This window comes from Schistocerca gregaria, chromosome 4 (genome assembly GCF_023897955.1).
Source record: "Schistocerca gregaria isolate iqSchGreg1 chromosome 4, iqSchGreg1.2, whole genome shotgun sequence".
NCBI classification, from domain to species: domain Eukaryota; kingdom Metazoa; phylum Arthropoda; class Insecta; order Orthoptera; family Acrididae; genus Schistocerca; species Schistocerca gregaria.
The window spans coordinates 784,649,254-784,660,074 of NC_064923.1; positions in this window are offsets into that span (position 1 = coordinate 784,649,254).

Consider the following 10,821-nt stretch of genomic DNA (forward strand, 5'->3'; position numbering starts at 1 on the left):
CAAGAATACACGTTGTCCTTTGGACAGAAGAGCGCAAGAAGCCCCATTCACATCGAATGACGGAAATCTGGGTTCAGAAGAGAACCAGGCTCAGTGCTGAGTGCAGCGAGACTTAACGTGGTCCTAGATGGCCCCAACGAATAAATATTATTATTATTATTATTATTATTATTAACATACATACTATATGAAGGGGAAACGTCGTTAGCAAAAAACTGGAAAACGTCTTAACCAGTTTACTTCAAATTGTTACACGATGCTCTAATAAAAAAACTCATATTTACATGGGCTGTATACTTTTAAACAACAATTTGCCGGTTTGCTGTTAAAAGTGACAACTAGAAAGAAAATTCTGCTGAGTGCTGCGCAATGCTGTGAAAATTTGACTTTCTCACATTCAGTTTTTACTACGAAAACATAACATTTAAACCATTAGACAAATGGTTTCTGCCAAATATATTATTCCTCTAAACATATAATTTTAAACAAAAAAGTGTATACACAGTTACATGGTGTTTTGTTTCCCTCCTTGCAGTCAGTTCTGACGGAACACAGGAAACTATTTATGGCATATCGCCTTATGATTATAATAGTACTACGGAATCTGGATGATTCGAAATTTTGCAGCCCCACCCGTTCGCAGGTTAAAGCTATGGGAAATGCTGTCAGTGGAGGTGCTATCCTCACAGACCGAGCGGACTCGCATTGGGGAGGATGGCGGTTCAAACCCGCGTCCGGTCATCCTGATTTAGATTTTCCGTGATTTTCCTAAATCGCGTCAGCAAATACCGGGATGGTTCCTTCGAAAGGGCACAGCAAACGTCGTTCCCCGTCCCTCCCTCATCCGCAGGGACCGACGACCTCGCTGCCTGGTCCGTTCCCCTCAACCAACCAACCAACCAACTCACAGATGCAGCACGTCTCTCATGTATCCCGTGTACCAATGATACCAACCAGTTTACTCATTCATTTCAAGCGACTTCAGTTCACAGTCAAGGTTTCGTCTGCAATACAATAAACAAGTATCAAGGCCAGATAGATGGTGGAATGAGAGGTGGAGGGGAGGGGAGGGGGGGGGGAGAAAATGGACACAGAGAGGAGGAAGGAGGCGATGGACAGAAAGGGAGGAGTAATTGGAGAGAAGGCTATAGAGAGGGAGAGGGGAGCAGGAGGGGTAGATGGACAAAGAGAGGGGGGGTGGGGAGGAATGGCCACAAAGAAGGATCAGAAGGAGATTAGGACGTATATCCAATACCCATACATACTTAGCAATTGCGAAGCATTTTCTGGCTCGCTATTAGTGGTATAACATGCATCCTTATTTGTTAAGGCGTATTATTACTATTCTCGTGTCAGAAACATATATAGGTGCACAGTTGACGTGTCAATAGTCTCTGACCAAAATTTTGCCACGTCCAGTCCATTTCCTGTCGCTTGGTGGAGGTCCTCTGCAGTACAGGAGGGCGGATACAGTCGACACTGGAGCACGTGCTGGACAGTCAGGACTTCTGCACAACCACACTCAATATTGTTTCCCGTACTGCAACTCCATCTTGCCAGATTAAGCCCTGGTCTACTCACTTCTGATCTCAGCCTATTCAAAGATTTCCAAGTCACCAATTCCTCTCCATGTCCTGGAGACAGACCTTCAGAAGCAGTGTTCCAGTCAGAGGGAAGGGAACTCTTATCCCTTCAAAGTTCACACTGGCATTTTCAGCAGTGGTAGTAAGTACCTTTGATATCTTAAAGAAACTTTTTCTTGGCTTCAATCACTGCGAATGCGGTTTGTGTCCATGCAGGGGATGGGTTTGTTGCTGTTCCACTTTCTAACGTTCCTTATCCCCCGCAAATTCTCTTCGAATGGGAGGTGGTGCTGTTCCTGCAAGATGGTAAATCCATTCCACATGAGTAGATTTCATACAATCTGTTATGATTCTGTAGGTGTCGTTGAGAGCCACTCTTCCTGTTTGGCGTGTGATGAATTACACCAAACAGGGCAAGCGTACTCTGCTGCAGAAAAGGCTAATGCAAGTACAGGGGTTCGGATGGTTTCAGGTTGACTGCCCCACTGTAATCCGACCAGTTTTCTTAACAGATTGTTCCTGGTGGAAATTTTCAACTTGCGATTAATGCAGGCTTTCTTGAAAGTAAGAGATCTGTCCAGCGTCACTCCTATGTGTTTTGGAGTGTAGCAATGTTGTAACTCAACTCCTGACCGTACTACCATCCAGTTACGAATAGCTTTTCTGTTTCTCAAATGAAAGTCACACACCTGAGTCTTTGAGGGGTTTGGTTAAAGCTGAATTGTGCTGTAGTGTCTTGGTAGACCTTCAAGGGAATTCGTGACGGTGTTCTCCACTGATTCAAAGTCCGAGCTCTGAGTGGCAAGAGCAAGGTCGTCAGCCTGCAAGAAACTCCAGGTGTTGGGGGCTATAAGGTGGTCGTTTGCATATACGAGTACTGAATAGGATTGGAGCCAACAGGGTTCCTCGGAGAAGACAGTTTTTCTGTAGTCTCCATTGACTGTGTTGCCCTTGAAAGTTAACGAAGAACCTGCGCTTTTCCAGAAATTTTGCGATGAACCTAGTTAGGCTAAAATCCTTAGTCATATCGTACACCTTGAGCAGTAGTAGCTGCTGTTTAATATTCATAGATATTAATGTAATGAATACTAATCAACAAAATATTGAATTTGTAATGTGTTCAAGACAAAAAACAAAAAATGACCATAGGTAGAAGAATTTTAACTATAACATAAATAAGGTATGTCATTTCAGATGACTGCCAGATGCTGTACATTAATGTATGAAAGACAATTGCGTAAATATGTTGTTAGTCTAATTAACATGGGCATTAAAGAGCTTCATTACCTGTGACTGTGCAGTTGGCGAGGGGGTACGTAGCGTCACGAAGTTGCTCACACCGGCCTTCGTACTCTATTGCTGGTGCAGTCACAGGTGACGTGTACTTCCAGAACAAAAGAACCTGACAAGAATCTTAACGAACAAAATGGTTCTTCAAGCCCGTCAATATACCGCCTCTTGTTGGTTCTATGCAAAATATAGTGCAGACTTACTTTGTGTAACAGTAAGTTAACTGAAGCTACTTTAAACTGTTCTACTCGTCCGTCCAGTCAAGTTCTGTTGACAGTCGTCACATGTTATAAACATCAGAGCGTAAATACTTACTCTTTCACTGTGGATTGCCAAGACGAACCCTGGGTTCCAACAAATTTTCTGTTCAAAAGGCAACGCTAAAATTCGAATTACGTAGGGACTTTTCAATTTTATCAGCAGTTGTGCCCTGGTATGCAATGACGGATAAATTACTTTTCTTTCTTGCTTTAGGTTCGTGGTTTCTACGTTTTAATTTATTGCATATATGTGTAACCGCAGAGATGTCGTAAGCGTTTAAACGGTGCCACAATCTGCTCCAAGTTCTCAATTTCCTTATCGATCTCATCTTAAGTCAGTCGCGACATCCTACGCAACAATATATGTAAATGGGCAAGATGAACATCAACAAAATCAAAACGAGGATAATGGAATGTAGTCGAATTAAGTGGGTGATGCTGAGGGAATTAGATTAGGAAATGAGAGAGTTAAAGTAGTAGATAAGTTTTGCTATTTGAGGAGCAAAATCGCTAATAATGGTCGAAGTGGAGAGGATATAAAATGGAGATTGGCAGTGGCAAGGAAAGCGTTTATGAAGAAGAGAAATTTGTTAACTTCGAGCATAGAGTTAAGTGTCAGGAAGTCGTTTCCGAAAGTATTTATAAGGAGTGAGGCCATGTATGGAAGTGAAAAGTAGACGATAAATAGTTTGGACAAGAAGAGAATAGAAGCTTTCGAAATGCGGTGCTACAGAAGAATGCTGAAGATTAGATGGGTAGATCACATAACTAATGAGGAGGTATTGAATAAAAATGGGGAGAAGAGAAATTTGTGGCACAACTTGACTAGAAAAAGGAACCGGTTGGTAGGACATGTTCTGAGGCATCAAGGGCTATGCGAGAGGCTTTCAATGAATTCGAAAGTAACGTTCTATGTACTGACTTGGCAGAAAATCCTAAGAAATTTTGGTCCTATGTCAAAGCGGTAGGTGGATCAAAACAAAATGTCCAGACACTCTGTGACCAAAATGGTACTGAAACAGAGGATGACAGACTAAAGGCCGAATTACTAAATGTCTTCTTCCAAAGCTGTTTCACAGAGGAAGACTGCACTGTGCTTCCTTCTCTAGATTGTCGCACAGTTGACAAAATGGTAGATATCGAAGTAGACGACAGAGGGGTAGAGAAACAATTAAAATCGCTCAAAAGAGGAAAGGCCGCTGGTCCTGATGGGATACCAGTTCGATTTTACACAGAGTACGCGAAGGAACTTGCCCCCCTTCTTGCAGCGGTGTACCGTAGGTCTCTAGAAGAGCGAAGCGTTCCAAAGGATTGGAAAAGGGCACAGGTCATCCCCGTTCTCAAGAAGGGACGTCGAACAGATGTGCAGAACTATAGACCTATATCTCTAACGTCGATCAGTTGTAGAATTTTGGAACACGTATTATGTTCGAGTATAATGTCTTTTCTGGAGACTAGAAATCTACTCTGTAGGAATCAGCATGGGTTTCGAAAAAGACGATCGTGTGAAACCCAGCTCGCGCTATTCGTCCACGAGAGTCAGAGGGCCTTAGACACGGGTTCACAGGTAGATGCCGTGTTTCTTGACTTCCGCAAGGCGTTTGACACAGTTCCCCATAGTCGTTTAATGAACAAAGTAAGAGCATATGGACTACCAGATCAATTGTCTGATTGGATTGAGGAGTTCCTAGATAACAGAACGCAGCACGTCATTCTCAATGGAGAGAAGTCTTCCGAAGTAAGAGTGATTTCAGGTGTGCCGCAGGGGAGTGTCATAGGACCGTTGCTATTCACAATATACATAAATGACCTGGTGGATGACATCGGAAGTTCACTGAGGCTTTTTGCAGATGATGCTGTGGTGTATCGAGAGGTTGCAACAATGGAAAATTGTACTGAAATGCAGGAGGATCTGCAGCGAATTGACGCATGGTGCACGGAATGGCAATTGAATCTCAATGTAGCGAAGTGTAATGTGATGCGAATACATAGAAAGATAGGTCCCTTATCATTTAGCTACAAAATAGCAGGTCAGCAACTGGAAGCAGTTAATTCCATAAATTATCTGGGAGTACGCATTAGGAGTGATTTAAAATGGAATGATCATATAAAGTTGATCGTCGGTAAAGCAGATGCCAGACTGAGATTCATTGGAAGAATCCTAAGGAAATGCTATCCGACAACAAAGGAAGTAGGTTACAGTACGCTTGTTCGCCCAATGCTTGAATACTGCTCAGCAGTGTGGGATCCGCACCAGGTAGGGTTGATAGAAGAGATAGAGAAGATCCAACGGAGAGCAGCGCGCTTCGTTACAGGATCATTTAGTAATTGCGAAAGCGTTACGGAGATGATAGATAAACTCCAGTGGAAGACTCTGCAGGAGAGACGCTCAGTAGCTCGGTACGGGCTTTTGTTGAAGTTTCGAGAACATACCTTCACCGAAGAGTCAAGCAGTATATTGCTCCCTCCTACGTATATCTCGCGAAGAGACCATGAGGATAAAATCAGAGAGATTAGAGCCCACACAGAAGCATACCGACAATCCTTCTTTCCACGTACAATACGAGACTGGAATAGAAGGGAGAACCGATAGAGGTACTCAGGGTACCCTCCGCCACACACCGTCAGGTGGCTTGCGGAGTACGGATGTAGATGTAGATGTAGAGTACTGGAGGGCAGAGTAGATGGTAAACATCGTAGAGGGAGACCAAGAGATGAATACACTAAGCAGATTCAGAAGGATGTAGGTTGCAGTAGGTACTGGGAAATGAAGCAGCTTGCACAGGATAGAGTAGCATGGAGAGCTGCATCAAACCAGTCTCAGGACTGAAGACCACAACAACAACAACAACAACAACATGGATGACCTCACACTTCTCGTTATTTAGAGTAAATTGCCGGTTTTCACACCATACATGTATCTTTTCCCAATCGTTTTGCAATTTGTTTCGTTCTTCTGATGACTTTAGTAGTCGATAAACGACAGGGTCATCTGCAAACAACCAAAGATGGCTGCTGAGATTGTCTCCCAAATCATTTATATACATAAGGAACAGCAGAGGGCCTATAACAGTACCTTGGGGAACGCCAGAAATCACTTCTGTTTTACTCGATGATTCTCCGTTTCTCCGTCAATTACTACGAACTGTGACCTCTCTGACAGGAAATCGCAAATCCAGTCACATAACTGAGACGATATTCCATAAGCACGCAATTTCAATACAAGCTGCTTCTGTGGTACAGTGTCAGAAGCCTTTTGGAAATCTAGAAACACGGGATCAATTTTAAATCCCCTGTCAATAGCAGTAAACTCTTCGTGGGTCTAAAGAGCTAGTTGTGTTTCACGATGTTTTCTAAATCCGTCTTGACTGGGTGTCAATACACTGTTTTCTTCGGTGTAATTCATAATGTTCGAACACAGTATATGTTCCAAAATCCTGTTGCATATCGACGTTAATGATATGGGCCTGTAATTAAGTGGATTACTCGTACTACCTTTCTCGAATATTGGTGTGACCTGTGCAACTTTCCAGTCTTTGGGTACGGATCTTTCGTCAAGCGAACGGTTGTATACGATTATCGAGTAGGGAGCTAATGCATCAGCATACTCTGAAAGGCATCTAATTATACAGTCTGGACCAGAAGACTTGCTTTTATCAGGTGATTTAAGTTGGTTCATTACTCCGAGGATATTTACTTCTACGTTACTCACCTTGGCAGCTGTTCTTGTTTCGAATTCTGGAATATTTACTCCGTTTTCTTCTGTGAAGGCATTTCGGAAGGCTGTCTTTGGTAACTCTACTTTGGCAGCACTGTCTTCGTTAGCATCTCCATTACTGTCGCACAGAGATGTTCAAATGTGTGTGAAAACAAATGGGACTTGACTGCTAACGTCATCAGTCCCTAAGCTTACACACTGCTTAATCTAAATTATCCTGCGGAGAAACACACGCACCCGAGGGAGGAGCCGAACCTCCGCCAGGACCAGCCGCACAGCCCATGACTGCGGCGCCTGAGACCGCTCGGCTAATCCCGCGCGGCATCGCGCAGCGACGGCATTGATTGTGTCATACCGCTAGCCACGTTTCGAGACAAAGTTTCGTTGTGGAAACTATTATAACCATCTCGCATTGAAGTGGGAGCTAAATTTCGAGGTTCTGTGAAAAATCGCCAATCTTGGAGATTTTGCGTGTGTTTAAATTTGACACGTTTTGCCACACACCAGTGTGTGTGTGTGTGTGTGTGTGTGTGTGTGTGTGTGGAGCAGCGAGTGAAGCGGCTGTCTGCAGGTGTGGCGACCGCAGGTCCCACGTGTGCTGGTGAGGCGACCCGCCGAGCAGAGGCGGGTGGAGGGGAAGGAGGGCGGCGCGTGGACCGCACGTGGTCCGCACGTGCCGCGGCTGAGTGACGGCACATCTGCGCCGGCGCCGCGACGCTGCGGCTTAGGCGCGCCATCCATCTTTAGGCGCCGGTCGTGCGGGGCAAGCAATTAATCACAGGGCCGAGGAAATAAGCCGGCGCCGACGCCGCACGCCTCTTAACGGCAACAAGACGCGCCGCCATGCTCGATTAACGGCTACACCTCTGCTCCGCACGTCACCTTTTAATGTACAGAAGGTGCGAGGTGTGTAGCAGCCGTCTGATGCATTTTTAATACACTATTCGTGGAGGGAAACACCTTCTGGACAACAATTACGTGGCCCTGCAACGAAAAAATTCTCTCTATAGGAATATATTGTATGTTTCAGGTTTTTGGGTATCAAATCCGATAAAAATTAAACAGAAAAATTTAATCACCCTACACTTTCTCTCAGAATCACTTCTTCAGATTTTAGTGTGTACAGAAAAATTGCAGAATCCCGTTCACTATGCGAAATTAAATCATTTCTACTTTCTAGCGACAGCTGGACACGGCACACTGATACAGCGCATACAGACGTGTTCTAACAATCGTCCATCCTGCGCCCCAAATGGGAGGGGGGAGTGAGAAGAAACTTCAACAGCTGGTGCAATCGGAAGTGTCCACTGTCACGCACTTTCGAGCCGTTTGCAGAGTACGGATGGATAAGCACATTTAGCTATTTCCATTCACTTCGACAAATTATTTGATTAACTAACTTTCTTCCTCAAACTATGTTATATTCGCTTTTACTTGTTAAGTATATCTATTTCACAACCGCAGTTTCGTCATCTGAGCCATTTTCAAACAGTTACAGAAATATAACATAATTTATTGTAAAAAACATACTGGAACTTAACAGTGTGTACACTTTGTTACATTCAAGTTTAACATTCACGTACCTAGAGGATTTGATGTTATCATATAGGGTGAAGGAAAAAAAAGTTGCATTTTTAGGTCAGCGTGCGACTCCTCATCTAGATTAGAGAGAAAAGTTTATCTGCCAAAATCAGATCGGGTGCACTTTGAAAACGCATCTGTGGAAACGAGGAGCTGGCAAAGCTGTATCGTCGTGCACACCAGGATGTACAGAGGAAGGTCTACAGCACTAGCGGTCGCCGTACTTCGCTGCTTCCACATCACCACCGGTGTCCATCGGCCACATCGTGCCTCATTTGTCTCACATTTCGACCATTTTCGTCGACTACAGTTGGTTACACACGTACCAGTCTCCCAGGACTAAGGATTTTTACAGCCTACTATTGCACCGTATTTCCCGAAATGTGATGGAGACCATCCAGTGGCCCACATTTTGGACTACCGTCCACCAACCCTTCCTCATTACGGACGCACGAGCACTGTGGTGCCACATAGTCAACAGGAAATTTTCCACAAAACAGCGACTGCGCAACATTGGCTTGCCCGATTCCTCTCTTTGTCTCCTTTGCCAGCAACTCGACACTGATAACCACCGTCTGACAACCTCCTCTTCAGAAGATATCTGGCTCTTCGTGCAGCAAACCGTTGCCTGCCATCTCCGAGTACCACCAGATACAATCGAACCGCGAATGTTTCTATACCTGGAGGACAGACATTTTCCCGCCGCCAAATTTCAATTACGTGAGTCAACGGGTGAGCGGTCGCTTATCTCTATCATGAGGGACCGAAATCCCGCCTCGACTTCTGCACCTATTTACGAACAGCCCATGAAGCTCTCGAAAACACGCCACGTTACCTAACATTATTTGCTAACTATCTTCGAGGGGTCTTTGTTAGAGTTCCACTAAGTTGGGGGATGCCCGGAGCTGAGGGTGCCTGCCGCCCTCCCTTCCCCCCCCCCCCCCCTCCCCCTGGCGGTCGCCTATGATCGATTCTACCTCTGATCTCCACGGATGGGAGAGTGCATCGTAGAGTGCGCGGATTTTATTTCTTTTTTATTTTCCTTTTTCTTTACCCAGCATCTATTTTTTTCTCTGTCGCTAATGTATGTTCCACATAATTTCATAACAACAATGAATATTACAAAAACAAAATACAAAGAAAATAGCCGGCCGCGGTGGTCTCGCGGTTCTGGGCGCTCAGTCCGGAACCTTGCGACTGCTACGGTCGCAGGTTCGAATCCTGCCTCGGGCATGGATGTGTATGGTGTCCTTAGGTTAGTTAGGTTTAATTAGTTCTAAGTTCTAGGCGACTGATGACCACAGATGTTAAGTCGCATAGTGCTCAGAGCCATTTGAACCATTTTTGAACAAAGAAAATAAACAACAATACTAGAAAAATTGGAAACACCAGCAAAGCAACAAGATGCAAACCGCATTCACATTGGAGCTATGCTTCGAATCCCCACCACGTTCCTTGTTTTTTAAATTTTTAGACATCCATTCCCTAATTCTCGTCGTTTATAAGCAGACTCAAGACAATAGGTTATCACATGACAGTGGGATCCATTAAACAGCTTGCGTGTGACTAATCACCCAGTGCATTTTTTTCTCCAAATCTTCGTCCTCATCACAGAATATTTGATACCGACTGCTCAGACACTCTGAAATTTATGTCCTATCACTCTTGCTAAGAGAAAAAAAATCTTCTTACCTTTCTTAACATTCTTTGTAACACTTGTGGTCATAGATGCTTTTAGGGCCTTATGATCACTGATACCTTCCTCTACGTTACTTGATTCGAGAGATTCAGTTCTGTTTGTTGCCAGGTAGTCTACGACATTACCCTCACGAGTCTGTTCTCTAACTATCTGCTCAAAGTAATTTTCGGACAAAATATCCACGACAATGTCCCATGAATCCCTGTTTCTGGCACCAGTTTTGATAAACATATTTTCCCTTCTCATCACAAATCGAAACAGGGCACGGATAGCGGAGATCGAAAGGCGTCATCTTGGAGCTAGACAAATGCACAACTGTAAAAATGTTTACGTATGAAACTGTTTCTGTACCCTGCCTGAATTAAGTGGTATGGGGTGGTACATGTGCGAATACAACTGACGGATCAAGGTTGCGGAGTCATTCTAAGTCAGTGGAGGCAACAGCACAGGTGAGAAGAAATTTCCCAGCACCTGTAACTGCTTACCACATACGCGCTGTGTGGGTGAACAGTGTATTGGCTGCCATAACTGCAGTGCAAGGTCCCAGCAGCACCAGTGGTAATGCATCAAACCGTGCCTCCTCGATGCACGTTAATGCTGCATTTAACGTGCCTTGTATTCGCTCTGCTGTCCCGTTGCTAACAGGATGGTAACTATTAGTACAAATGTGCCCGCTTCCACAGAATTGGA